The sequence below is a fragment of the Gadus morhua genome, chromosome 2 (assembly GCF_902167405.1).
Source record: "Gadus morhua chromosome 2, gadMor3.0, whole genome shotgun sequence".
Taxonomy (NCBI): domain Eukaryota; kingdom Metazoa; phylum Chordata; class Actinopteri; order Gadiformes; family Gadidae; genus Gadus; species Gadus morhua.
Window position 1 is genome coordinate 15,047,979 of NC_044049.1, and position 25,156 is coordinate 15,073,134.

At 42.1% G+C, this 25,156-nt stretch overlaps 2 long non-coding RNA genes across 3 annotated transcripts; both read left to right on the top strand.

Moving 5' to 3' along the window:
• Positions 1 to 297: 297 nt before the first annotated feature.
• On the top strand, positions 298 to 11,790 carry LOC115557737 (uncharacterized). The gene is made up of 3 exons (XR_003979237.1): positions 298 to 420; positions 11,438 to 11,538; positions 11,638 to 11,790. It is a non-coding gene; the product is annotated as an uncharacterized LOC115557737 (long non-coding RNA).
• Positions 11,791 to 11,893: 103 nt separating this feature from the next.
• On the top strand, positions 11,894 to 17,325 carry LOC115557697 (uncharacterized). 2 transcript variants are annotated; one of them, XR_003979225.1, is made up of 8 exons: positions 11,894 to 12,067; positions 12,240 to 12,376; positions 12,468 to 12,538; positions 12,631 to 12,963; positions 13,067 to 13,238; positions 13,432 to 13,560; positions 13,687 to 13,825; positions 17,126 to 17,325. It is a non-coding gene; the product is annotated as an uncharacterized LOC115557697 (long non-coding RNA). The 2 variants fall into 2 exon arrangements; XR_003979224.1 differs by lacking the exon at positions 17,126 to 17,325 and having other exon boundaries at positions 11,897 to 12,067; positions 13,687 to 16,539.
• The last annotated feature ends 7,831 nt before the right edge of the window (positions 17,326 to 25,156 follow it).

A 25,156-nucleotide genomic window follows, 5' to 3' on the forward strand; every position in this document is an offset into this window, starting at 1 on the left:
CTCCTAACGGGGGAGAGCTCCTCGAAGTGTCTCCTGTGTGATAAATTAATGTGGCTCTCCCGTTCTTGAGGATGACTGGTGCATTGTCTGAGTGTCCACCATTTGCCTGGTTGGGAAATGGGGCCTTCGGCTCCGGCCTTGACCTGACTATATTATCATGTTTGTGTTATGTGTTCGTTGGGTTAGAGCAAGAGTTGACTATATTGTAATGTGCCTGCCATGTGATGTGCTCATCAGGCTAGGGTAGGAGTTAGCTATATTTGTAATGTACATGTGATGTACTCAGCAGGTTATTTTGCCCAACACACTTCAGGTGTAAATTTCTGGTAAATTGACCCTCCCCCACCATAGCACACACTGCACAGTCTCGTCTCAATGGTGCAAGGAGTCTATTTGAAACCTGCATCCTCTTGTGATTCGGTAAGTAAGTCAACTTTTGTATTTCTTTTAACATTAGTTTCTCATATTAAGGCTATATTTCGCCTCCGGCCCCCTGTGTATTTTAAACCGGGATAATTTTTTAGGCCTATTTCATTTGGTGGTCAAACTGATAAAATGGCCACGCATATTTTGCTATCTTTAGGCCTACTTGTTTTCAAGGTGTATGACTTGGCTTCGGTATTACAAGTTCAGTATATAATATGCATCCTCATATAAAGGGGATCAATATTGCGTCATGATGTAGGACAGCTGGAGTGTGGCTAATGTATAAATTGGACATGCTAATGTCTGCTAGCTTGATGCTAATTGTTAGCTACTTTTCAATGTGTTAGGGTGCACTCACACTAGGCCATCTTGCCGTGGCCGTTTTCACACCTAACCATGCTCAAATCTGCCAGTGTGAGTGTGGCCTTAATATCAATGACGGCTGTTGGTGCTTTTAGGTGGGTGGGCTAACATTTATCAATACTTCACAGGGCCAGACGCCATGAGGTCACCTTTATATCTCTGTTCATAACTTTCATATAATGTGAATGATTTTTAAACAAGAATAAGTTGTAGAGAAATGTGTGTCTTTATTTCAAGCACAATTATAAAGAAAAATAAGGTGTTTAAAGTGCTTCACTGAGCTGAAATTGAACATTTCGAACTAAACCATTGAGCAAAATAAAAAAATTTTTCGTGCTTAAAGTATTAAACAATTAAAATGTTGACCGGTCTCCCTTTGCGCCAAAATGCGGCTGTAGACGATCACACACTCTTTGGTCGAGACGTCTGTCTCGCCGTGAATCGTGAAGGACATGTATGTGGCGTTTCCGACGTCCGCAGCTGTCTTTAGCTTTAAGGTGTCGCCTATTACCGCAATGAATTGTGCACATGCCATCTCATTGCTATACGTTGGGTTGACGTTTAATCCATTTTTCTTCATGAGAATAATTTCGGATTTAAATTTGGTGAAGGGCAACTCCTCTTTGGCAGTGTTGTATGCAACATTATATTTGATCATTTCTGATTCCTTAGAGCAGTGGTTCTCAAACTTTTTACTATGAGTACCACCTTAGAAATGATTTGGCTCTCCAAGTACCACCGGAATTAAAATAAAGTGCGTAGGCCTATAACTACATAGAGTTTACACAGAAGGCATTAATATTAATAACACGATTTATTATTCACATAACTTGACTTGACTGAAGCAACCGACTGTCTATAACTCATGTATTGTATTTAAACACTTGCAACGGGATAATACTAACAATTGAACAACTGCCTCAATAGGGGTACCCAGCAAATGGGGATATCATCTGGCATATAACATACCAGTCAATCTAGTGAGGTTATTAACAAGTATACTGTATTAAAGCATTCAGAGCACTGAATATTAATTTTTAACAACTGCAGTCAACCAATCATGTGAGGTAAATTGTACTGCATCAAAACATTCAAAGAATTGAACATGAATATTTAAATACTGGAGTCAAACAATCCTGTTATAAGTAATCATGCGCAGCAAAGAGAGAAATCATGTGTACTGCGATAACACTGTAATCAAACTATCATGAGTAAGAACAAGTGTATCATAGAAAAACAACGTATTCAGTATTAAAAAATACTGCAGTAAGTGCCATAAGGTCAGAATATCAACTATGTTTAGGTTTGAAGGAGAATGTACTCAGGCACACATTGAAAATTAGGCCTATCATGCTTAGTGGGAGGGGTGTGATGTCTGGGTCGATTGAGGTTAGCTTTAGCCTCAGACTTGGTTCAGTATCCAACCTGCTTCCAGCACACAAGTTGAGGGGGGATGGCATCCCCCTTTGGAATTAAAATTATCAAAATCATCCCCCTTCTGAAACAGCCATCCCCCCTTCCCATCCCCTGTTATTTTATCAATTAATGTGGAAATATTACCACCATTTCATTATAGCGGTTTCCTTTTTCAATTCGGCGCAAGCAACGTTACTTTTCCCAGGGACAGATTTGACAGCGATACTGCATTCTCGGGCAGTATGCTATTGCGCAAGCACGCAGTCGTACTTGCGCAATAGTGCCTTCCCGAGCTCTCATTCCACACCAGGGATGGGCAACTGGCGGCCCGCGGCCCGCATGCCCACTCAGCCCGCACATAATTATAAAAAAAAAAAAATTATAATAATAATAATAATTGATCGAGTTACAGAAAACTCGTTCAAGAAAGATGAGAAGAATTCATAGAATTCAAAGGCAAACCCATGCGTCTAGTTTGCTTAGAAGCGATATCAGTCATTAAAGATCCACTTAAGTCGCCACTACAACTACTACAACTCTTTGTTGGGTTTGAGTTCATTGAGTTGTTGCACTTAATGTTGGGCCACTGTTTTTCAGTTTTTTGACTTCATTGAATGATGATGTATGTGAGCCCTTTGCACTGATAAAAATACTGACCATTCATGTGGCTGTTTGAGCATGGAAAACATGAAATGAATGTATGTTGGTTCAATTAACATACCGTACATAGGTTATGATTCTGGACGATTTTTTAGGTAGTGGCCATCGCCAAAATGCACCAGAATACTGGAAATCATCTACCAAATTCAAAATTATGTAGCTTCTCTCAGCTCACGTTTAGTTGAAGTGTGCAGTGATGTGGCCCTCCGATGGTTATGATAAAAAATGTGGCCCTCTTTATCATGAAAGTTGCCCATCCCTGTTCCACACCGTACGAAACTGACACTGGTAGCGTGAAGCAGTCTCTGCATCTCAGACATCGCTTCCGCAGGCAACTCTGTCCCCTTTTCTCCCTTTCATTCCAACCCGTGAGCAACGCTAGTCTCCCTTCTCTTCCGAATGCATTTTTTTAAAAAAATAATAAGAATCAGTTTTTAAAATCCCTAAATGTGATGCATGCCTCCGAATCGTGTGATGCGTCCGATCAGCTGCGTTTTTGGGGATAAATTAAGAGCGATGACATGACAGTAGTCATCGCTCTTATTTGCGACCATTTGCGACCAAGAGAAGCCTGGTCGCAAATGGAATGAGAAAGCGCACAGCCTTGTCTGAAAGCGCAGGATATTCGCTGCGTCGCTGCATCCAAAAGTCCAGAAATGTCTGGCCTCTGAAAGCAGACTTTCAACGTCTCGTCACAGGACGATTTTGCAAAAATGTTGCTTCCCCTACTCGTCGTCACAGCAGTTAGTCAATGCAGGTTTAAGATGATTGCATATGATGGAACAGTCAGCGTTATCAGAGTATTCATTATTTATTTTTGCAAACGTTCAAAACACATTTTCCTTACAAAAATAAATAGGCCTATGCGTCTCACAATTTAAATCATGTCGAACCAAGGCCTGTAACAGTTGTAACAAAAAACTAAAACGAAACAAGTAGCCTAACCATTGCAAATAATTTAAAGCTGCAAATAAAACGGCAGCAAATGGACTATGGATTACGCGTTGTGATCTTCTCTACACGGCCGGGATTACGGCTGCGTCTTGCGGCGGTTAAAATAGCCGACACACTTGGTTGCTGCGGGTCTGCTTTCCCGAACTCACCGGGGGCCTGCCCGTAATTCCGACGCCTCATTGTTCCGACGTCTCAATGTTCCGAAATATTTCCCATTAGATCGACATGCCACTATTCCGACGGTTCAATGTTCCGAAAACGAAACCCATTGGTCCGAAGGTCCGTTAGTCCGACTTTTCAAAAAGGAGGCGCATTAGGCCGACGGTTCAATATGCCGAATAGGAAAAAGAGTTTTATACCTCGCTCGCTCCCTCTCTCACTCTGTGTGTGTGTGTGTGTGTGTGTGTGTGTGTGTGTGTGTGTGTGTGTGTGTGTGTGTGTGTGTGTGTGTGTTCGTGCCCGTGTTGAGAATTAGACCTCCGCTCTCTGTCCATGGTGCTGCAACACCGTGTCGAAATGAAGTGAAGCGTTGTCTTTTTGCCCTCCAAAATTCATCGTGAACGTGATATGTAGGCCTAGGTTGTATTTTGGAGACAGAGAGAGAGTGAGAGGGAGAGGGAGCGAGCGAGGTATAAAACTATTTTTCCTATTCGGCATATTGAACCGTCGGCCTAATGCGCCTCCTTTTCGAAAAGTCGGACTAACGGACCTTCGGACCAATGGGTTTCGTTTTCGGAACATTGAACCGTCGGAATAGTGACATGTCGATCTAATGGGAAATATTTCGGAACATTGAGACGTCGGAACAATGAGGCGTCGGAATTACGGCATGGCACCAACTCACCGTTGTGTTTCAGGAGCATATGTTGCCGCCTTACTTGTAGGCCTAGTAGCTACTCTGGTAGCTCGATTTCGCTTGGCATATTTTACATTTCACCTTATGATCTCCTATTTCTTTAAAGTAGGCCTATTTCAATTCTTCGCTGCGCTTTGCTTTAACCGCCATCTCTTAACTTTTTGAATTCTGGCGTGCCTGCACACGGCACGGAACGCGCCACACAGAAATGGATACATTTAATTTGCTTTGTGCCCATGGCCTACGTTAGTGGCGCCGCACAGAAAATTGATACATTTGCTTCAGAAAACTTTGTTTGTTTGTGTGTATGCAAACTCGAGTTTGCCTGTCCACCAACCGAGTTCATTTGTAACGAGTAGTACTCGAGTTATCGATTCCCCACGCCCATCCCTGATTTTTTTTTTAACGGTTGCTTCAACTTCAAAAAATTGCTTCAAAAAATCGTTCATACTCCGCGTACCACTAGAGGGCGCTCGCGTACCATCAGTGGTACGCGTACCACAGATTGAGAACGGCTGCCTTAGAGAACCTTATTGTTACTGCCTGTCGCTGAAATGCAGCTGGGAGAGGGGCCAATTTCTCTACACACTTGTCATGTCATGTTGGGTTATTTAGACATATGCTTTTTTAATGTATCGATACGAAACGTTGTTGACCCGCTTACAAATGCACTATTACCGGCCATATTCTGGCGGGCTAAATGAAATTAGCCCAAATAGGGGCGTGTCACGACACCTGCCAATCACAATGAAATGGCCGCTTACCCGTGTGCTCGGGCTGAGCAAGTACGCGGTTTCGAACACACCCAGCATCGCTAGCTTACTATACGTACTCAACTGCCCCAGAATGCACTGCGTCTATTCAAAAGAACAGTGGAAGCAATGGCGCTAAACGGGGAGCCGCAGCAGCAGTGCTTTTAATAATTGTTTAATAATTGTTTTTAACATATCACCGCAAATCCTTAGGTTGAAGATGTACTGTGACGTTAAATGTGACGTTTATATATTTATTTATAATATTTATTAACGGCGCCCGGCCGGTAGGTTATTGTCACGTCATTTGATTCACGTCATCTGAGGTGGTTAAGTAAGAACGGTCTTCCGAACCTCGATTACTCAAAATGGATTACTCAATCATTATTTAAGGATTCGAGAAGTAAGCCAAGTATTGAATAGGTAGTAAGCAGTAAGCAAGTAGGTGGTTTCGAACACTTAGCCCAAATGGGAAGCATATGAAGGGGGCGTGTCACGATACCTGTCATTCAAAATTTAATGGAAGCTTACGCTACCGCTTGGGCTGAATACATTTAGCCCATTCACGCGGAAAAACCCAAGATATATCATATATCCTGGTTTTTTCTGTCACTTTTTGGTGCTGTTGCTGCTTTAGGTTCAACCAAAATATAAAAGAATATGTTCTACGTTTTTTAATAATAATTATATGAGTAGAGAGAGAGGAGAGCAGAGAGAGAGGTCATGTTTCCCGAAGCTCCGCTAGGCATTGGAAAAAACTACTTAATTCATCGTTCAGATCTACTTTATCTTATTTTATTTTCCTAACAGTATATAGTTTGTTTCCGTCGTCCTCAATCGCTCGATTCAACAATACATTTTGGCACTTTTTACTCCCGGATCAGAGCGCAGAAAAAACCTTGGACTTTCCTATCGCCAACCTGCCTCTGTATTCGGATATCTCAGGCACGGAGACTGGGAAATGCACAGACTGCGCCAAACTGAAACAGACATTGGCTTTAATTGAAACGAGACTAGCAGCAGTAGAAAAATGCAAAGGACTATCACAGGATACAGTGCCGATGGGTGAGTTTGCTGAGCTCACTCAGATACAGCAAGATGATCAAAGCTACACTGTATCCTTCCCGAAGCTGGACAAGAGAGAGACAGTTCCAGCTGCGTCTCACTGGCTCAGAGTCGGCGCTAAGCCAAAGCAACATACCAAAGTGAATCAACAAGTTCACTCAACACAAAATGCTAAGCTACCCAAAGCTAAAGTTACATGTATCAGCCGGATTAGCCCGTCACTCAAATCAACCCTGCCACTGAAGAACCGGTTCCTGCCACTTCAAGAGTCCACGAACGCGCCTGCCACCGATGCACCCCTGAGCCCCGAGATGCGTCCGGACGGACAGTGCGGACAGAGACGGAACAACCAGTCGCCACGGAGGCGAGCTGCGCATGCCTCGGCCACCTGTGCACCCCTGACCCCTGAAATGTGTCCGGACAGACGGTACGGACAGAGATGGAACAACCAGTCGCCACGGAGGCGGGCTGTGCTTGTGTCTGCCACCGTCCAACAAGGGCCCATCTCAGAGAAAGCAGATGAACCAGACACTCTGATTATAGGAGACTCAACTATCAAGGATATAACCGGTAAGAAGATCAAAACATGCATCTTCCCATATGGAATGGTTAGTGATATCAACCATAAACTAGCCAAAATCATATTGGAAAATCCCAAAATCTCACAGATTATTGTGCATGCAGGATTTAATGATATTCAAAGAGAACAGTCAGAACTTCTGAAGAGGGATTACACTGATCTATTGGATACACTGGACAAAATACACATCAAGTCTTCCATCAGTGGACCCATACCAACAGTTGACAGGGGAATAAACAGATTCAGTCGTCTACTTGCACTGAATACATGGCTTTCCAGAGTCTGCATTGAAAGAGGAAGGGACTTTATTGACAATTTCAACTTATTCTGGGGGCGCAAATATCTTTTCAGAGCAGATGGCCTACACCCAAACAGGTTAGGCTCAAAACTGTTGAGGGACAATCTTCTCTTCTCGCTTTACGCACAGGCCACAATCTTGCCATGGTCTGACGCACAGGCCACAATCAGAGCACAGGTTGAGAAGAAGTGAGACTACAGCCTCCCCCACACAACTACTCTGCCACTATCTGACACACAGATAGCAGACAGCCCACAGACCTTGAAGAGAGACAACAGCCCGCCCGACGCCATCAACACTGTGCCCTCCCCCATCGCTGATGCTGGCTTGGCGAGGAACGGCCACCCCCCTCCTCTGCATTCCCCCATCGACGATGACCTCCAGCCTCATCTCTCCCATAGCCACAACAACAACTCCAGCTCCAATGACTCCCTTTGCGATTTTCCAGCCGATTTTAAGAAACTGGAATATGCTGGCATCAAACTTGCATCTGTGTCAATGATAGCATCGCCACGTCATGGCCGCAGGCTGCTAACACCCAGGAGGATGGCGCCCCACCCCCACCACCGTACTGATAGTAGTCCTGAGTATTACTGAGACAAAAAAGGGTTCAGCCGTAGACACAGTATAAAGTAAGTTTCTCATAATCTGCTGAACCCAAGGTTGCCTACGTCAAATCAGGGCAACTTTCGCATTCATGCTGTAACCACTAAGAGAGTAAACAAAGGGAAACTTAGACACACTGCTAACCTCACAAATCTCATATCTATTGCCTCCAAACCAAAAACAACCTTAAAGCCTATCAACAGCACCATCAGGATGGCTCTACTTAATGTGAGGTCTCTTAATAACAAATCATTTTTAGTTAATGATTTTATTAACACTTCTAAACTGGATTTTATGTTTTTAACAGAAACATGGCTGGAACAAAATAACAGTGCAACCGTTCTGATAGAGACAGCTCCTCCCGACTATAACTTTTTTGATGCATGTAGATCTGGAAAAAGAGGTGGAGGGGTTGCTGCTATATTTAAAAATGTATTTCAGGGGAAACAGATGTTATTTGGTGATTTTCCATCGTTTCGAATACCTTAGTGCTGTATTGAAATGCTCCCCCAGAGTTCTCCTATTAATTATTTACAGGCCACCCACATATTCTGCAAATTTTTTCGATGACTTCACAGAATTATTGTCTAGCATCTCCACAGAATTTGACTGTCTAGTTATAACTGGTGACTTCAATTTTCATACTGATGATTTGAATGACAAGTGTGCAAAAAAACTTTTTACCATTTTGGACACATTTGAACTGTCTCAACATGTGAAAGAGGCTACTCATTGTAAGGGGCACACTCTAGACCTGGTTATCACAAAGGGCCTCAATGTTTCTGATCTCTCTGTGACTGATCCTTCCTTGCCTGACCACTTTTGTGTTTTCTTTAACATATATTTTATTCCTGACATACAGACAAAATCAAACACTGTCAAAAAACGGTATATCAATGAAGATTCTAATGTACTTTTTAAAAAGGCCATCTCCTTGCTACCACCTCTAAACCCATGTTCTGCTGATGATCTTGTAGAAAACTTTAATTTGAAAATTTTGAAAGTCATAGATGTCATTGCACCTTATAAGGTTAAAACGATTTCTGGGATGCAAAAGGCACCCTGGAGAAAAGCTGCTTCTGTAACAGCACAGAAAAAAGAATGCAGGAAGGTTGAACGCATGTGGCGTAAAAAAAACCTTCATATTCACCATGATATCTATAAAGAGAGGCTCCGTGCCTGCAATTTAGACTTAAAAAATGCTAGAGAAACATTTTTCTCCAATATCATTAAAACCAACACTAATAATGCAAAAACCCTATTTGCAACTGTTGACAGACTGACCAACCCCCCAACAGAAATTCCACCTGATCTCCATTCCACGCAGAAATGCAATGAGTTTGCAGCTTTTTATATTGATAACCAACCAACCTCTTTAAGAATGTTTTCGACTGCCTAGCAGTAGACATATTGCAGATAGTTAACAACTCTCTCCCGTCAGGCAAGTTCCCAAAAGCTTTGAAAACTGCAGTTATTAAACCCCTTTTAAAAAAGCGGAGCCTAGATGCCTCTATTATTAACAACTACAGACCAATATCAAATCTACCCTTCATAAGTAAAATCATTGAGAAAGTTGTCCTCCAGCAACTAAATCACTTCCTGGCATCAACTGGTTGCTATGACACCTTCCAATCAGGATTTCGACCCCTGCACAGCACTGAGACCGCCCTTATTAAAGTTGTAAACGACATCCGTCTTAACACAGACTCTGGCAAAACCTCAATACTAATGCTACTTGACCTCAGTGCGGCATTCGACACTGTAGACCATACATTACTTCTGGTAAGGTTAGAAAACTGGGTGGGGCTTTCAGGCACTGTCTTAAATTGGTTCAGGTCCTACCTACAAAATAGGAACTACTTTGTTTCCATTGGCGACTTTGTATCAGAATCAACCAACGTGACATGTGGAGTCCCACAAGGTTCGATCTTAGGACCCTCTTTATTCAACATCTACATGCTCCCACTAGGGCAAATCATGCAAAATAACAATATTGACCATCATTGCTATGCTGATGACACGCAAATCTATGTATCGCTATCACCAAATGACTATCGGCCCATAGATCTGCTGTGCCTGTGCATTTAGCAAGTGAAGGAATGGATGTGCCGAAATTTCCTTCAACTAAATGAGGACAAAACAGAGATAATTGTATTTGGTTCTAAAACGGAAAGGCTTAAAGTAACCCAACACCTTCACTCTCTGTCCCTGAAAACCTCAATCAAAGCCAGAAATCTAGGGGTTATCATGGATTCAGATTTACATTTTGACAGTCACATCAAATCAGTTACAAAATCTGCATATTATCACCTTAAAAATGTAGCAAGACTTAGAGGGCTCATGTCCACCGAAGACTTACAAAAACTTGTACATGCCTTTATCACTAGTAAGCTTGATTACTGCAATGGTCTCCTCACAGGTCTCCCAAAACAAACTCTGAGGAAGCTTCAGCTTGTTCAGAATGCTGCTGCTAGAGTTCTAACAAAGACCAAAAAATTTGATCATATTACACCAATTCTGAAATCGTTACACTGGCTTCCTGTAGGTCAGAGAATTGATTTTAAAATCATGTTGCTAACCTATAAATCCCTACATGGTTTAGGCCCAAAATATTTAACTGATATGCTTCCACTACATCAGCCTTCTAGACCACTAAGATCCTCTGAGACCAATCTGTTAATTATCCCCAGAGTAAACACAAAACATGGGAAAGCAGGATTTAGTTACTATGCAACAAATAGCTGGAATAAACTCCCAGAGGATTTAAGACTTGCCCCAACTCTGAGCACCTTTAAAACAAGACTGAAGACTTTTATGTTTGCTATAGCTTTCTGCTAAAATCTTAAATACATTGCACTTTCTAAAAAAAGCTTTTTTAACTTTGCCTTTATTTTCTATTTTAATACTAAAATGCCTTTTTCTATTTTACCCATTTCTTTGCATATGTTTTTCTTTTACTTATCTATTATTTTATTTTATTGTATGACAATGTTTATATGTGAAGCACTTTGAGTCTGCCTTGTGTATGAAAAGTGCTATATAAATAAAGTTGCCTTGCCTTGCCTTGCCTATATAAAATAAAACATGTTTACTGTAAAAGGTAGGGAGGGCTTAGCCCTGTTAGCCCATTAATACCAGCCGTCCCTGGTTAATATGGTGTATGTGTTGTGCTAAAAGCCTATACGGGTTAGCCTATTGTGTGTAGACTATATTAGCTTAAAGTGAAATCTTATGTCTTGGTACTGTAAGTCATTCTGAAATGATTACTGTTTTAGTTGAGTATATTTATTGCTCATTGTTAAAAAAAAAAAAATGTACATTTATTACATAAGGGAATTAATTATTATTATTACATCTATCACAATAGTACATGCATAGAATAAATACCACTGAAATGGTTATGTTTAACTTGCGTAGTCTATTTTGCAGAATGCTAACCTCATTCATTTATTTGAATGCAGGCTGAAAATGCTGGCAAAAGTGGAATATGGGTGAGTCCAAAAATACATTAAAGTTCCTCAAACTGATGACAATTTCCATTTCCTCCAGTTTCTTCAAGAAGGTCTGTGTAATTCAAACAAAGGAATAATTATTGCTCAAATAGCTATATTGATAATAGATGTGGTGGCTTAAGGTTTTATTTATTTTTTATTTCTCCCAGCAACAGACAAATTTAGTCTGCAGGCTCAACATCTATCCGAGGGTGTGTTAGCCTTGACTGATGCATCAGATACCGAGGTTGATGCAGACACATTTGATGAGCTGATAAAGTCAGGGGTCCGAAACTTCAAGGTTGGATACCGCAAGTACCCAGTAACGGGTAAGGATAAACCTTTTGAGTCCAAGCACCCGTATATGGAGGCAGGGTGTTCATGTTCATGCTTTTCCACTAATCGTGTGTATGTATTTTTGAATTGGTGGAATACAACTCGCAGTCCTCCGTATTGTCAGACTCCACAGCATCACCAGTTTCATTGCCAGGACCCCGCGCATCACCAGCTTCTACAAGTTCAGGTTCGACAATCATCCTCCCATCCACTAAAAACCGGAAGAGAGGCCTGGTAGAGCTGGAACGTAATGAAGCAAGACAGGTAAACCTTGAAACTGTCTGTAAAATGTACTGGATTTTAAGATTATTAGATTAATTTATAACAGTATATAGTGTTACTAAACTAATGTAACAAAGCTTAGGGCCCTAATTAAATAATTAATTTGTTTAAACGTGAAGCTACTGGTTACTTAAAAAAAAAAATGTTTTTGCAGAAAGTTGATACTATTCTGAGGTCCAACCCGAAAGGTGAAGAAATCTTCAAAGAATATGACAAAACTAAGACGCTGTCAGACACGACACGCAGACATATGATCAACATTCTGGTTGCAGAAATGACAGATTCACATGGGTAAGAAATCCTTTCAAATGACAGAGCAAAAACATTAAATTAGAAACAAATGTAATAAACTGTATGTGTGTATCTATTTATTTTTTCAAAGGAGGATTCCCCCCAGAAGTGTCAGGACTAGTAATGCACTCGGAATTGTGAACCTTTCCAGAGCATGGATATGTAAGTCTTTTTGATATCCAAAAACAGTTGTTTTCATCATCAATCGATATTTCTGCCTTATATTTCTAAATGTTTTGATTGTGTGCGAACAGGAACATTACTATGACCCTGAGGCGAATACTGGCTATCTTGCTTGGAGACTCAAGACAGTCCAACGCAACACCCACGATGGCCTCCGTGGGCATTCCAGGCCCAATCCCCAGGGCAGTCCAACAACCCAACGAGAATCTTTGTTGATTGCTGAACAGCTCAAGGATGAGGAGTGCAGAGAGGCCGTGTCTGTAATAAGACACTCCACAGATTAATCCGTGGTCAAAGAGAAGATGAGAGCCACCTTTGAATACAGACAGAAGCTGGTTCATGACCAGGATGCAACATCTTCAGTCTTTGACGTCTTCCCTCGTTTCCTTGACATACCCGGACTGGTAAGGATATCTATAGACTATTTGATAGTGTTATAAATATTTGAATTCTGAATCCTTCTAAATGCAAGTAACCTGTAAGTGGATGTTGTATCTCTGTTTAAAGATTGACCAGGATTTCTCACTGATGTTTGGGGATGAAGTGTCTGGAAAGTTTCTTGCAAAGTGGCCTTCATGTTTCAAGCCCAAAGTCATCAGAGAAAGCCAGAGTCTTCCTTTCAGTCTTCATGTTGAGGAACTGCGGGCAGGTTGCAACCCTGAGACTGAGAATGATCATGGTAAATGTGGATAGTCTTCCTGTATCAATAATATCTCAATTTGTTTTAATTATTCACATATGCAGTTCAGCTTTTTTTAACATAATGATCAGCTGCTCTTTTAGCTAAATGGCAAATGTATTAACCCTAACCCTATAAGAAAGGTGATACTTTTTTTTTAATTTTCTGTGTTCTGTCCTTTTTTGTCTTCAAGGCTGGGATAGTGATATGTCAGCTCTCCTGTTGCTGTTGCATCTTCTGCCCCCTACATCAAGAGGCCATAAGAAAACTGTCAAGATCAGCGCCGCACAGGCAGAGGACCATCTTGTTAGATTTTGTTAAGGTATGTACCATGAACTTGTACTTTATGTAAATAAGTTTGAGATGTAGGTTGACAAAGGACTAAGACGGGATCTGTTTATCTACTATAGTATGCTAAGCATATCCATTTGTGTTTTTATAACTATAGCATGGAGCCAGCCTCACTAAATTCCTGGAGAAAGTTGATGCCAGACAGCCTTTCCTCCTCTGCACTGGACAACATAAGAAGAAAGTCGAGAGATTCTTCATCGTTGTGGACAACAAACCCATGCAACGCCCTGACGTCGGTGGGTGCCTTTGATGGGCTATTCAAAGCTCATTATGTTTTCAGCCTCTCTTATGATGAAGACCTCTTCGGTTTCTACACCTTCATTCAAACCACAGTCTACAACATAGATGTTGGAAGCGCAAAGGAAACGCCACGAGTCAAGGAGCTGAGAGCACGACTGCTACGTGAGGCTTAAATTCCCACCATTGCACAAAGGTCAAGGAATTGTTAAAAAAAAACTGTTCAGTGATTATGTTCACCTGTTTTGTTTGCAAAACACACCACAAAAATTGTTCGCTTCTATGTCAGCATTTACAGTTCCAACACGGTTTATACCCAGCCAAAAACCTACGTCTGAAGTGTGGAGAACAAGGATGTCCTTCTTCTTTTTGTACATACAAGGGCTTCAGGAAGCATCTTAACAATGTACACAGTCATCACCAGGATGAACAGGTTGATTCCAACCAGGATTAGGACATGCAAAGACATTCTGATGTTGAATTATCAAGTGATGAGCCAACAACTTCTGCATCCCTGTTGCAGGTTCCCCCTGTTATCACACCGAACTCTCTTGATAGTATGTGCGGCTCAATTGTTGCACACTTACAAGCCTCTGGTGTTCCTGAAAGCACGGTCCAAACAATAGTTAGTTCAATGGAGGAAGTTGTCAGTGATGTACAAATTCAAACACGAGAGGCAGTTTTCCAAACATTTTCCGCCGAAAATAAGGAGTCAGAAATGTGTATGAAAATAGAGCACAGTTTAAATAAATTAGATAATCCTTTTTCAAAATTGAACACGGAGACAAAGAGAAAGAAATATTTTTCTGAAAAATGGGACATAGTAGAGCCTAAAGAATTGGTCCTTGGAGTGAGATTGGATACACGTAGAGATAGACCTACAGGTGTTTATAGTCAGATTCCTGTTACAGACAAGTACATGTATGTACCCATTTTAGGTACATTAAAATCCATTTTCAAAAACAGTGAGATAAGAGAGTGCTTCTTGCAAGAGAAACGCAGTAAAACAGGGATGTACCAAGACATTAATGATGGGTTATATTTCCAAAACCATCCTCTGTTCTCACAACATAGACATGCCTTACAAATCTTGCTCTACTACGACGATTTTGAAACGGCTAACCAAGAAGGGGATCCACAAACTTGGATGTGTTTATTTTACTTTTAAGAACCTCCCACCAAAGTTGAACTCTGTGCTAATGAATGTACATCTTGCAGCTCTTTTCTACACAGAGGATTTAAAGACATATGGTTTTGATCTAATACTAAAGCCTCTAATAGATGATTTGAAAATATTAGAAACAACAGGAATCCAGCTTCCATTCATTAACGAACCATTGTTTGGCTCCGTCATACAAATCACAGGCGATAATCTTGCTTTAAATGGCTTGTTGGGTTTTGTTGAAAGTTTTAGCGCAACATACTGTTGTAGGTTCTGTTTAACTAATAAGGAAGAAATTCAATCTGTATTTACTGAGAATAATCCTGGACTTGTTCTGCGCTCCAAAGAACTTTATCTTGAACATTGTAATGCACTAAGTGAAGATCCTACTCTACCTTCCGTTTATGGTGTTAAAAAAGCTTGTGTGCTCAATTCATTACATTATTTTCATAGTTCTGACAATTATACGGTCGATATAATGCATGATTTGTTGGAGGGTGTCGTACAGTATTAGCTGAAGCTTTTTTTTCAGTACCTGATTAAAAATGGTTACACCTCTATTAAAACGCTGTTGCACAGAGTACAGAGTTTTAATTATGGTTTCTTAGAACGCAAAAACAAACCAAGTGGGTTAAAAATAGATGATAACAGCAAGCACTTGGGTATAAATGCTATTCAGTCACTGTGCATTCTCCGAAATACTCCACTTATTTTTGGTGATATCGTTGAAAGGGACAATAAACACTGGAACTTAGTGCTTCTTTTGTTACATATTGTTAATATAGTGTTCTCACCTATATTTACTGATGGCATGATATGTTACCTAAAACATTTGATCTGTGACCACCATACCATGTTCAAAACTTTGTTCCCTGATAAAAGATTGATTCCCAAACACCACTTGATGATCCACTATCCAAGATTATTGAAAAAAATTGGTCCTCTTATCCATATGTGGTGTATGCGATTCGAAGCCAAACACAATTTTTTTAAAAAGTCAAAGAAAATTTTCAAAAATCTTATAAAATCTCTAGTAAATCAGCATCAGCGTCGACAAGCTTTTTACTTTGAAAATTATTATTTTAAGAGATTTGAGTTTGGTCCTTTAAAAACAAAAACTATTGATAGTTTGAAAGGTGGAGAATTACTTTGTCAAATATTGCTTTTAGACCAATGTTCACATGTTTCAACTACTAGTTGGGTCAGAAATTATGGCACTGAATACCAGAAAGATCTATTTATATGCACTGGAACATCCCATGACTTACCTGTGTTCAAGAAAATCTGTAATATCATAATACATGATCAGCGTGCTTTCATTATAGGTTGTACTGTTGACACCTTGTACTTTGTTGAGCATTTTCATGCATACTGTATAGAGGAGCAGAATAATGACAATTCTCTCATTTGCATTGACCAGTTCACCTATTTTAAACCCTTTGACAAGCAGTATTATAATGATGGTGAGATATACATTGTTCCATATTGCCACATGTTTTAAGAAGCAGTGTTTATGTGGTGAATATTTTAAATAAATGTTTTTTGAAACTGCCATTTTCATTCTACAGAGCATTTTATTTTGGAAATCCAGAAAGCTATATTTACACCTTTACAGTGTTAAATTGAGGCAACACTTCTATAGTTAAAAAACAACCCTGTGAGAGAGTTGATGTCTAACACTGCATAAAATAGTTAAAAGGGCTAACTCTAACAGTGTTAAGACATTTTTTTTTTTTACATTTTAACTCCACAAGTGTTAATAATAACACTCAATAAGTGTTAAGGTACTGACACTTCAAAAAGAGTGAAATTAACTATGTGGTGTGGACCCATATAGACACTTTAAAAGAGTTGAAATCAAATCTGACAGTGTTAATTTGGGTTTGCCGACTTTGCTGTGTAGGGTTAGTAGGGTTTTGTATTGGATGCGGTAGTGTACTGGGAGCCAGTGAAGTTGGATGAGGACATGATATGTCTTTCCTGAGACGGTGGTGGTTTGTTGTCCTGGTGGAAAACCTTGGGCTGGAAGGGTATACTGCGGTGCTACAAACATAATATGTATTTATTTATGTATTATCAAGAGGAATTTGGGATAAGACCTGGTAATAAATGTAATGCTCTGGTGTTTTAATTGCAGGTATGGGAGGAAGTTCGCCCACTTTACTGAGGAAGGAAAATCCACCCTGAAGCAACACCTAACCCTAACCTGTCTGCAGGAAAACGAAACAAAAAAGGACACTTTCAAGCTGCACAGTGGTCAGTGCTAAGTACTTCATGTATCTTTATGGCTCCTGCAGTAGGTTTAGTTTGGTACTGTGTCATTCTGAATCCAACCTGGATCGCTTTTTCAAGGGGTAAACCTTTGCATATTAAACATGATGGCACAATAATGATGTTTGGTTTACAAATGCCATTGGACTCTGACGAGGACCATGCTTACAATAAGAGGCCTTACAGCTTTCCTTCTAAGGAAATGGTTAGTATAAAGTTAATTGCATACAAAGACAATATCCACCATCAGAGCTGTACTTATGTGAATTTGTGTATCCATTTAGGGCAGTGGAGTTACCATGGACAAAGATGTCTTCAGCTTCAAAGAAGACACATCTCTCGTTTAACCAACCATTAAGTCATTTATTGGTACAGGCTTTAATAATTAAAATACTTTTGGTATGGAGCTTTTTATATTCTAAGGTTTATGCCAATATTTGGAGGTGAGAACATGATGCCACTGCATGTTAAGTCTCTAGTGCAATCTGCTGTCTTCCGCTTTAGCCAATAATAGTATCATCACAATGTTCGAGTTGGGGTTTACGACACACACATTTTTGGATTTATTGGGAGCTTTTCAATACAATAATAAGGTTCCAAGTACTGATTCTCTGTTGCCACTGGTTTACTTTTATTTCTTTTCTAGATAGAAATAGTCTGAAATGTCTTAAGCATGGGATTTTTAAAAAGCTTACAAAATTAAGAAAAACATGCTTTTAACAGATTTAACAGAGGCTATGTGGCTTTCCTTAAGAAGAAGGAGAGGAGATGCTCTTTGCGTCTGAGTTCATGATCCAGGTTGATCCACAACCAGTCACAACATTCCTAAAAGCTGTTGTGTGTTAAGCTGCACACTCAATAAAAGTTATTCAAATGTTAAAACGGTTTGTAAACCTAAGAAAAGGCTGTGATCCCTTACGAAGGAAACGGTGGATAAGAAGAGAGGCACCAGGATCAGTAGCCTACATGACAAAAGTGGAAGAAAACTTTGAGACCCCTATGTGTAGTAGAGGTATTTGGGTATGGGACAGGGACTCAGGTCCATTCATGGGAAGGGACTTCGGGGTCGGTACCGTTTGCCGCAGGTCTAAATAGGTCCATGGTCTCAACGAGTGGACATTTTATTTTTTAACACGAACAGCTCCTATAGACAGACATGAGTCGTGGCTCTAAACACAGTAACGTGTATTTGTGAAAGGCATGTTTTATTATGTTTTTATTAAGTTTGTTTGCATTCTATACAAAGTCAATGGAGCGCTGTGCAAAGTGAATGGAGCACTGTGGCGCTGTTTATTGTTTTCCCCCATGATGGCCACCATAGAACGAGCAATGGGCATGTTTGGCCGGTGGGCGTGTTTGACACGAGCAATGGGCGTGTTGGCATATGGCTCCCGCTGCAGATAGACCTACTTGGCTGGGTGAGGTGCAACGACATGCAATATCATCCCACTGCAGACACAAATGGGCGTTCTCGTGTGGTGGGGGTTCCCGTTTACGCAGACTGGAACGCCCCCTTCTTATTCTTCATCGCCTTTCTCGCTGAACTGTATTAAAATGTCAAAGTTTACTACTCCGAAACCATGTAAATAGCGTTGTAAATAAACTTCAAAAGCTTTTCAAATCTTATTTTGATAATAACTTCACATGTTGTGTCTTTTTACAATTCATTCGTTACCAGCATTCGTAGTGATGATCAGCAGTGAAATAGTCAGCCAAAGACGTTGGGGGCCTGCCCGTAATTCCGACGCCTCATTGTTCCGACGTCTCAATGTTCCGAAATATTTCCCATTAGATCGACATGCCACTATTCCGACGGTTCAATGTTCCGAAAACGAAACCCATTGGTCCGAAGGTCCGTTAGTCTGACTTTTCAAAAAGGAGGCGCATTAGGCCAACGGTTCAATATGCCGAATAGGAAAAAGAGTTTTATACCTCGCTCGCTCCCTCTCTCACTCTCACTGTGTGTGTGTGTGTGTGTGTGTGTGTGTGTGTGTGTGTGTGTGTGCCCGTGTTGAGAATTATTAGACCTCCGCTCTCTGTCCATGGTGCTGCAACACCGTGTCGAAATGAAGTGAAGCGTTGTCTTTTTGCCCTCCAAAATTCATCGTGAACTTGATATGTAGGCCTAGGTTGTATTTTGGAGACAGAGAGAGAGTGAGAGTGAGAGAGAGGGGGAGCGATCGAGGTATAAAACTATTTTTCCTATTCGGCATATTGAACCGTCGGCCTAATGCGCCTCCTTTTCGAAAAGTCGGACTAACGGACCTTCGGACCAATGGGTTTCGTTTTCGGAACATTGAACCGTCGGAATAGTGGCATGTCGATCTAATGGGAAATATTTCGGAACATTGAGACGTCGGAACAATGAGGCGTCGGAATTACGGCATGGCACCAGACGTTGATGTCGCTTAGCAACCGAAGACGCTGGGGTTGACAAGTTACCGGACTACTACCCATGCAAGTGAACGGAGCGTTCCACGGCATTGAGATGACCAGTGTTATAAAAGCCTATAATATTTCTGTTTATGGCATAGATTTCTCCTCAGGTTAGGCCAATAAAGCAATGATAACAAAAACCAAAAAAACAGAAACGCTCGACCAAAGGCCCGGTGGCCCGACCCGGCTCGAGGATTGTGGTGGGAAATATCGGCGGGCCGGATCGGGTCAATCAAAACCCTCATTGTTTAACATGAATTGGCTAAACAAATGACCACTGTAGCATATTTAAACTTATACCACGGTCTGCGGGAATACTCGATTCTGATTGGATGCAGGGTGTGCATTAACTCCTGATATACGGACACCTGGACAAGTAGTTCGGTCAAATTGTCTGTTTACCGTTCTCAATTAATGCGCTAGCTGGCGTATCGTCTCTAAAATAGTAGTAACCATAGCAACGGGAAACAAAACAAAGCTCAGCGGACTATAATACCTCCCGCTACCTCCCGTTCTAAAGTCGTAGCTATGGTCCGTCCTAATTACTGGAGGAGTGAACAACGTTTCCGTTGCATGAGAACCCAACGGGCGTGTAATGGTGGTTCCGGGTATTAGTCGGACCCTCAGGCGTAACCAGGGAAACAAATGTATGTTTTCTGGAAAACTTTATATTCAGATTGTAAAACGCATGAAAATATAAATTAATGGTTTTATTTTGGTCACCGTTGGTAAGTGACCGTGGTATAAGCGGAATAATGCCCTTCGAGGTGTCCATTATCAGGAATTAATGGACTTCGCGGAATCAACCGTCCTCCGCTTCGCGTCGGACGGTTCACGCCTCCACGTCGTCCATTAATTCCTGATAATGGACACCTCGTCGGGCATTATCCCTTACATGATTCAAATTGTGCAGAGAATTATTTCCATTGGTCATTCTGACCGGGGACATTTTGAATTTTCGGTACTCCTCATTTTTTTTCCGGTCAATGACACCGAACCCCTTCTTCTTCGCACGGCTGTCAACATCCGGAATAGGGATGGGCATTCGATTAAGTTGTCTTAGTCGATCGTCGGGAGAATTAACGATCAATTTGTCGATTAATCGTTGATATTTTACATTAAAATTAAAAAAGAAAAATTATATTCAAAATGAAATGAAAATACAAATGCAGCGTGTTTTCCTCATTGGGATCTTTATTATTCGATGAACAACTCAGTTAAACCGGATCCGTTCAATAGTTATGCGCTACTCTGCTCTTAGCAACGGAGCATGCAGCTCGAAGCCGGTGCTCATAAACATAATTAAAAATAAACACAACCCTAGTTTCTTCCCAAAATAATAACAATAATACTATCAAAAAAACAATCATGTTATAACTTAACCAACCAGTCTACGGATTTTTGCACAGAAAGATGAGCATGTTGACATGCTCTGGGGTCAGACGCGGCCGCAGCCTGGTGACAGTCAGTCCAGCTGCCAAAAACACCCGCTCTGAGGGGACCGACGTTGCCGACGCCGTAATGCACTAATACCTCCGTGCTAACTTGGCAAGGCGGGGGAACAACTTTCCACAATCCAGGGGCTCAGAAAGTTCTTTATTTCTGCTTTGATGCTAACCTCGCCTTGAGTGGTAGGGCTAAAGTGCTCCCCAATAAGTCATTTTTTAAATCATAATGGTCCCACACCAGACCTCGCCGTGGCCTCGTCCGCTTCATGATTACATCGCCGTGTTCCAATATCCATACTATCCGTACTTACTAGTCTAAGTTTGAGTACGTAGGGCGTTCCGATTCAGATCGGGCGAAAATAAGTGTACTGAAAACGGTCAAATCGCGAAGTGTGTGGCGATGTACACTTTTCGTACTCAACGGCAGCCATCTTAGCTACGTAGCGGAAGAGGGCAGAGCCAGGCTGAGCCAAAGTCGGCGCATTTTCCCCATAGCCTGCATTAATAGTAATTTTTTGGTTTTTATAGCTTTTTATAGCTGCTAGGCGTAAAGAGTTCACCGTTCGAAGCGGGATGTTTATTGCGGGGGAGGAGCCGCAAATTTAAATATTGCCCCCGTGTGGTAAAATGTTTAATTGCACACTGCATTACTGTTGATAAATCATGCCCATCCCTATTCCGGAACATTCGCTAGTTAGATTTTCTCAAACACAAGTTTCAAAATAAGATCTAGTAGTAAGTACGGGTAGCATAGAACTAACGTTAGCCAAGTGGGGGCTCCATGATTGCTAAATCTAGTGAGAGAGGTAAAATTGCCATTAAGGAAGGAAAGCATAGTATGCCTTGCGACTGTGCTTCGCAGTATGCCTTGCGAAACCCAGTATGCCTTTTGAAACACCTCGTGATTGGTTGATGAAACGCTACCATGAACGCCTAAGGGGCGTTCTTGTGTAATGACGGAAACGCCCAAGCCTGCAGATGGACCTGTTACGTATTTTAAGCACATAAACTGCCCCCACATAGCCATTAGGAAGCAGGACCGAACAAATAAGCCGTAAATACTGTACATAGCCACAAGGGGAGTAGGACCTTACTGAAGGCTGCAATAGCTATTCCATCCACAGAAGGCAGCACCTCAGACAAGTGAGGAAGCCGAGGCTAATACGTCACATAGGCCACGCCCACTTCACATAGGCCACGCCCACTTGACGGGCAATAGCGCGTGATTCAAGTGGAGAGGACAGGGACTATAGGTAACAGCGGAGAGAACTGGGCTTAAAGGTCCCATGACATGCTATTTTATGTATTCTTTAATATAGGTATTAGTGGGCAACTAACACAGTATTCAAAGACGTTCCCGAAATTCAGCAGAGAACTGGGCTTAAAGGTCCCATGACATGCTATTTTATGTATTCTTTAATATAGGTATTAGTGGGCAACTAACACAGTATTCAAAGACGTTCCCGAAATTCAGCCGTGGTGCAGAGTTACAGCCACTCCGAGCCAGTCGCACATTGAGCTTCCCCCAAATGCGCTGTTTTGGTGTCTGTAGCTATAATGCAAATGAGGAGAAGCGAGGCGGGTCAAGGAGGAGGGTGGGGGTGTGGCCCTGAGCAGCTTGCAGCCACGGTACCATGCGCTCTGTTTACAGTGAGTGTATCGCAATGGCGAGGCGCACACAGCCTTTAGCCGTGTTCTGTAAATATTCTAGAACACACGGGAGTCCTGGAGCTCTACATCTAAATATTATCATATAGCCTACATAGATATCTATCATATAATATATATTATCACGGCCAAAAGCTGTGTGAGCCGATATTATGAATCTCAAACGACCACGTTGGGTTCTCAAACGTTCCTGATTCTTCAACGTCCTCATCAATGTGAAGTAGACTGAACTGCGACAAGGAGGAGAAAGGGATCGTTGCCGGGCAGCGCTTAGGCACCTCCGCCTCCGGCGGTGGTCCCTCAGCGGGTCCCAAGCGGGAGACATTCGCCGCCAACAATCCCTTTCTCCTCCATGTCGTGGTTCATGTTCTTGAGGGAGTCAAAGCCAAAGTTCCTTTCCCCCAATTCCTTCTCAACCATGGCTGAGATAACCCCCAATACGAGTCTCGTTGTAGAAATACCAGAGACGAGAGTCCGACGTGTTATGCGGCTTGTATCTAGGCAACAAACGGAGAGGACGCTGGCGCTGTCTGTTCGCCGCTTTTCCAAGCAATTTTTGGGCCAATTCTGGCCAATTTTACTTAAAAAGTGATTTTTTGTTGACATTATCTCTACTTGGTTCCCTGCAAGCTACATTAGCGACGAAAAGCAAGCTTATGGACTGTCTTTAGTTGTTCCAGTGTTATTGTGTTATTGTGAAGAGCCGTGTAGCTCACTTGTTATTTTGGTTTCCCTAGTAACGGCTAAAAACAACGGCTAAAACAGGTAGCCGATGTGACATTTTCCTGGTCACTGCTGGCGTTTTTTTTTTCGGCGATCCTGGTGAGGAATATGCCCTGGTCAACCTGCTAAGCTGTCTCTACTGTCTCGTGGATTTTCTGCACTGCCTCCCAGCTCTTCCCCAGATGCGTCGGGTCCGTACCTAGCTGCTAACAGGCAAACATCACTCAACATCAGGTTCGATGTTGACGTACTTCGCCCCACAGCTGCTGAAGTACAACAATCGCTCCATCCCACCCTGTATTTCCACCATTAAGCAGCTAGGACTATTGCATAGACCTCGATATATCCACAGAGGCTCAGGGAGAAACTTTATTTATGGTCAGCCTGCCGGCTTCATCACATCCATTAGGTCCGCAGAGACGGCTGAGGGCAAAAGACGTAACATCGCGAGATCCCCGCACTCCCGGCTGGATAGATTTCATGGATTGGATTCCAACCTGCACGGAGTGGATTTTAAGGCTCTGCGACCTGTACAGAGAATAACTCCAAAGTCACTGGTTAAATTTGAACTTTTCAACACTCAATCCTTGAATAATAAATCCAGCTTGATTGAAGAGCATATCAGGGAAAAAGGACTTGACTTCATGTGTCTAACAGAAACCTGGCACCAGCCAGAGGTTTACTCTGCCCTTAACGAAGCCTGTCCCCCAGGCTACAGTTACTTGGAGGCAGCCCACAGAACTGGACGCGGTGGTGGCCTAGCTGTCATCCACAAACAGGACCTGGAGTTGTCCCCCATGGTGCTGCCTACAACTTCCTCCTTTGAATGTCTTGCATTGACATGCAAGCCCCCCCATCCCATGACTGTTCTACTCATATACAGGCCCCCTAAACCCAACTCTGCTTTCATCCCGGAAATGTCTGATCTCCTCACAACACTCTGTACTACCTCTGCCAATACCATCATTCTGGGTGATTTAAATATTCATGTTGACACCCCCTCATGCCAGCCCGCTGCTGATTTTCTTCAGCTGCTAGACTCCCTCAACCTACAACAACATGTTGATGCCCCCACACACTCCAGAGGACACACAATTGACCTGGTCATCTCAAACTCCGCCCCCATCAGCAACCTACAGGTCTATGATCTTGGCGTCTCGGATCACAGAGTTGTGTCAATGGAGCTCCCTTTTCCTTCCTCCCACACCAAACCAAAGCGGCAGATCCACTTCAGGAATGTGAAAAATATCAACATGGATGCCCTGGCCCTGGACCTTCAACATCTCTCCTCTGGCTCAACTGACTCCCTCTCTGTTGCTGACTCAGTGGACTTATACAACCAGTCCCTGAGCAGTCTCCTGGATCTCCACGCCCCCTTAACATCGAGGTCAGTCTCCTTCTCGCGCTCTGCACCCTGGTACACCAGTGAACTACGTACAATGAAGGCTGCTGGGCGTGTCCTTGAGCGGCGACTCAAGGCCTCTGGTCTGACCGTTCACAAACAGGCATACAGGGAACACAGGAGGGCATATGCTGAAGCCCTGAATAATGCACGGTCCAGGTTCTATTCCGCAATAATCAACAATAGCCCTGGTAACTCCAAACAGCTCTTTTCAACTGTC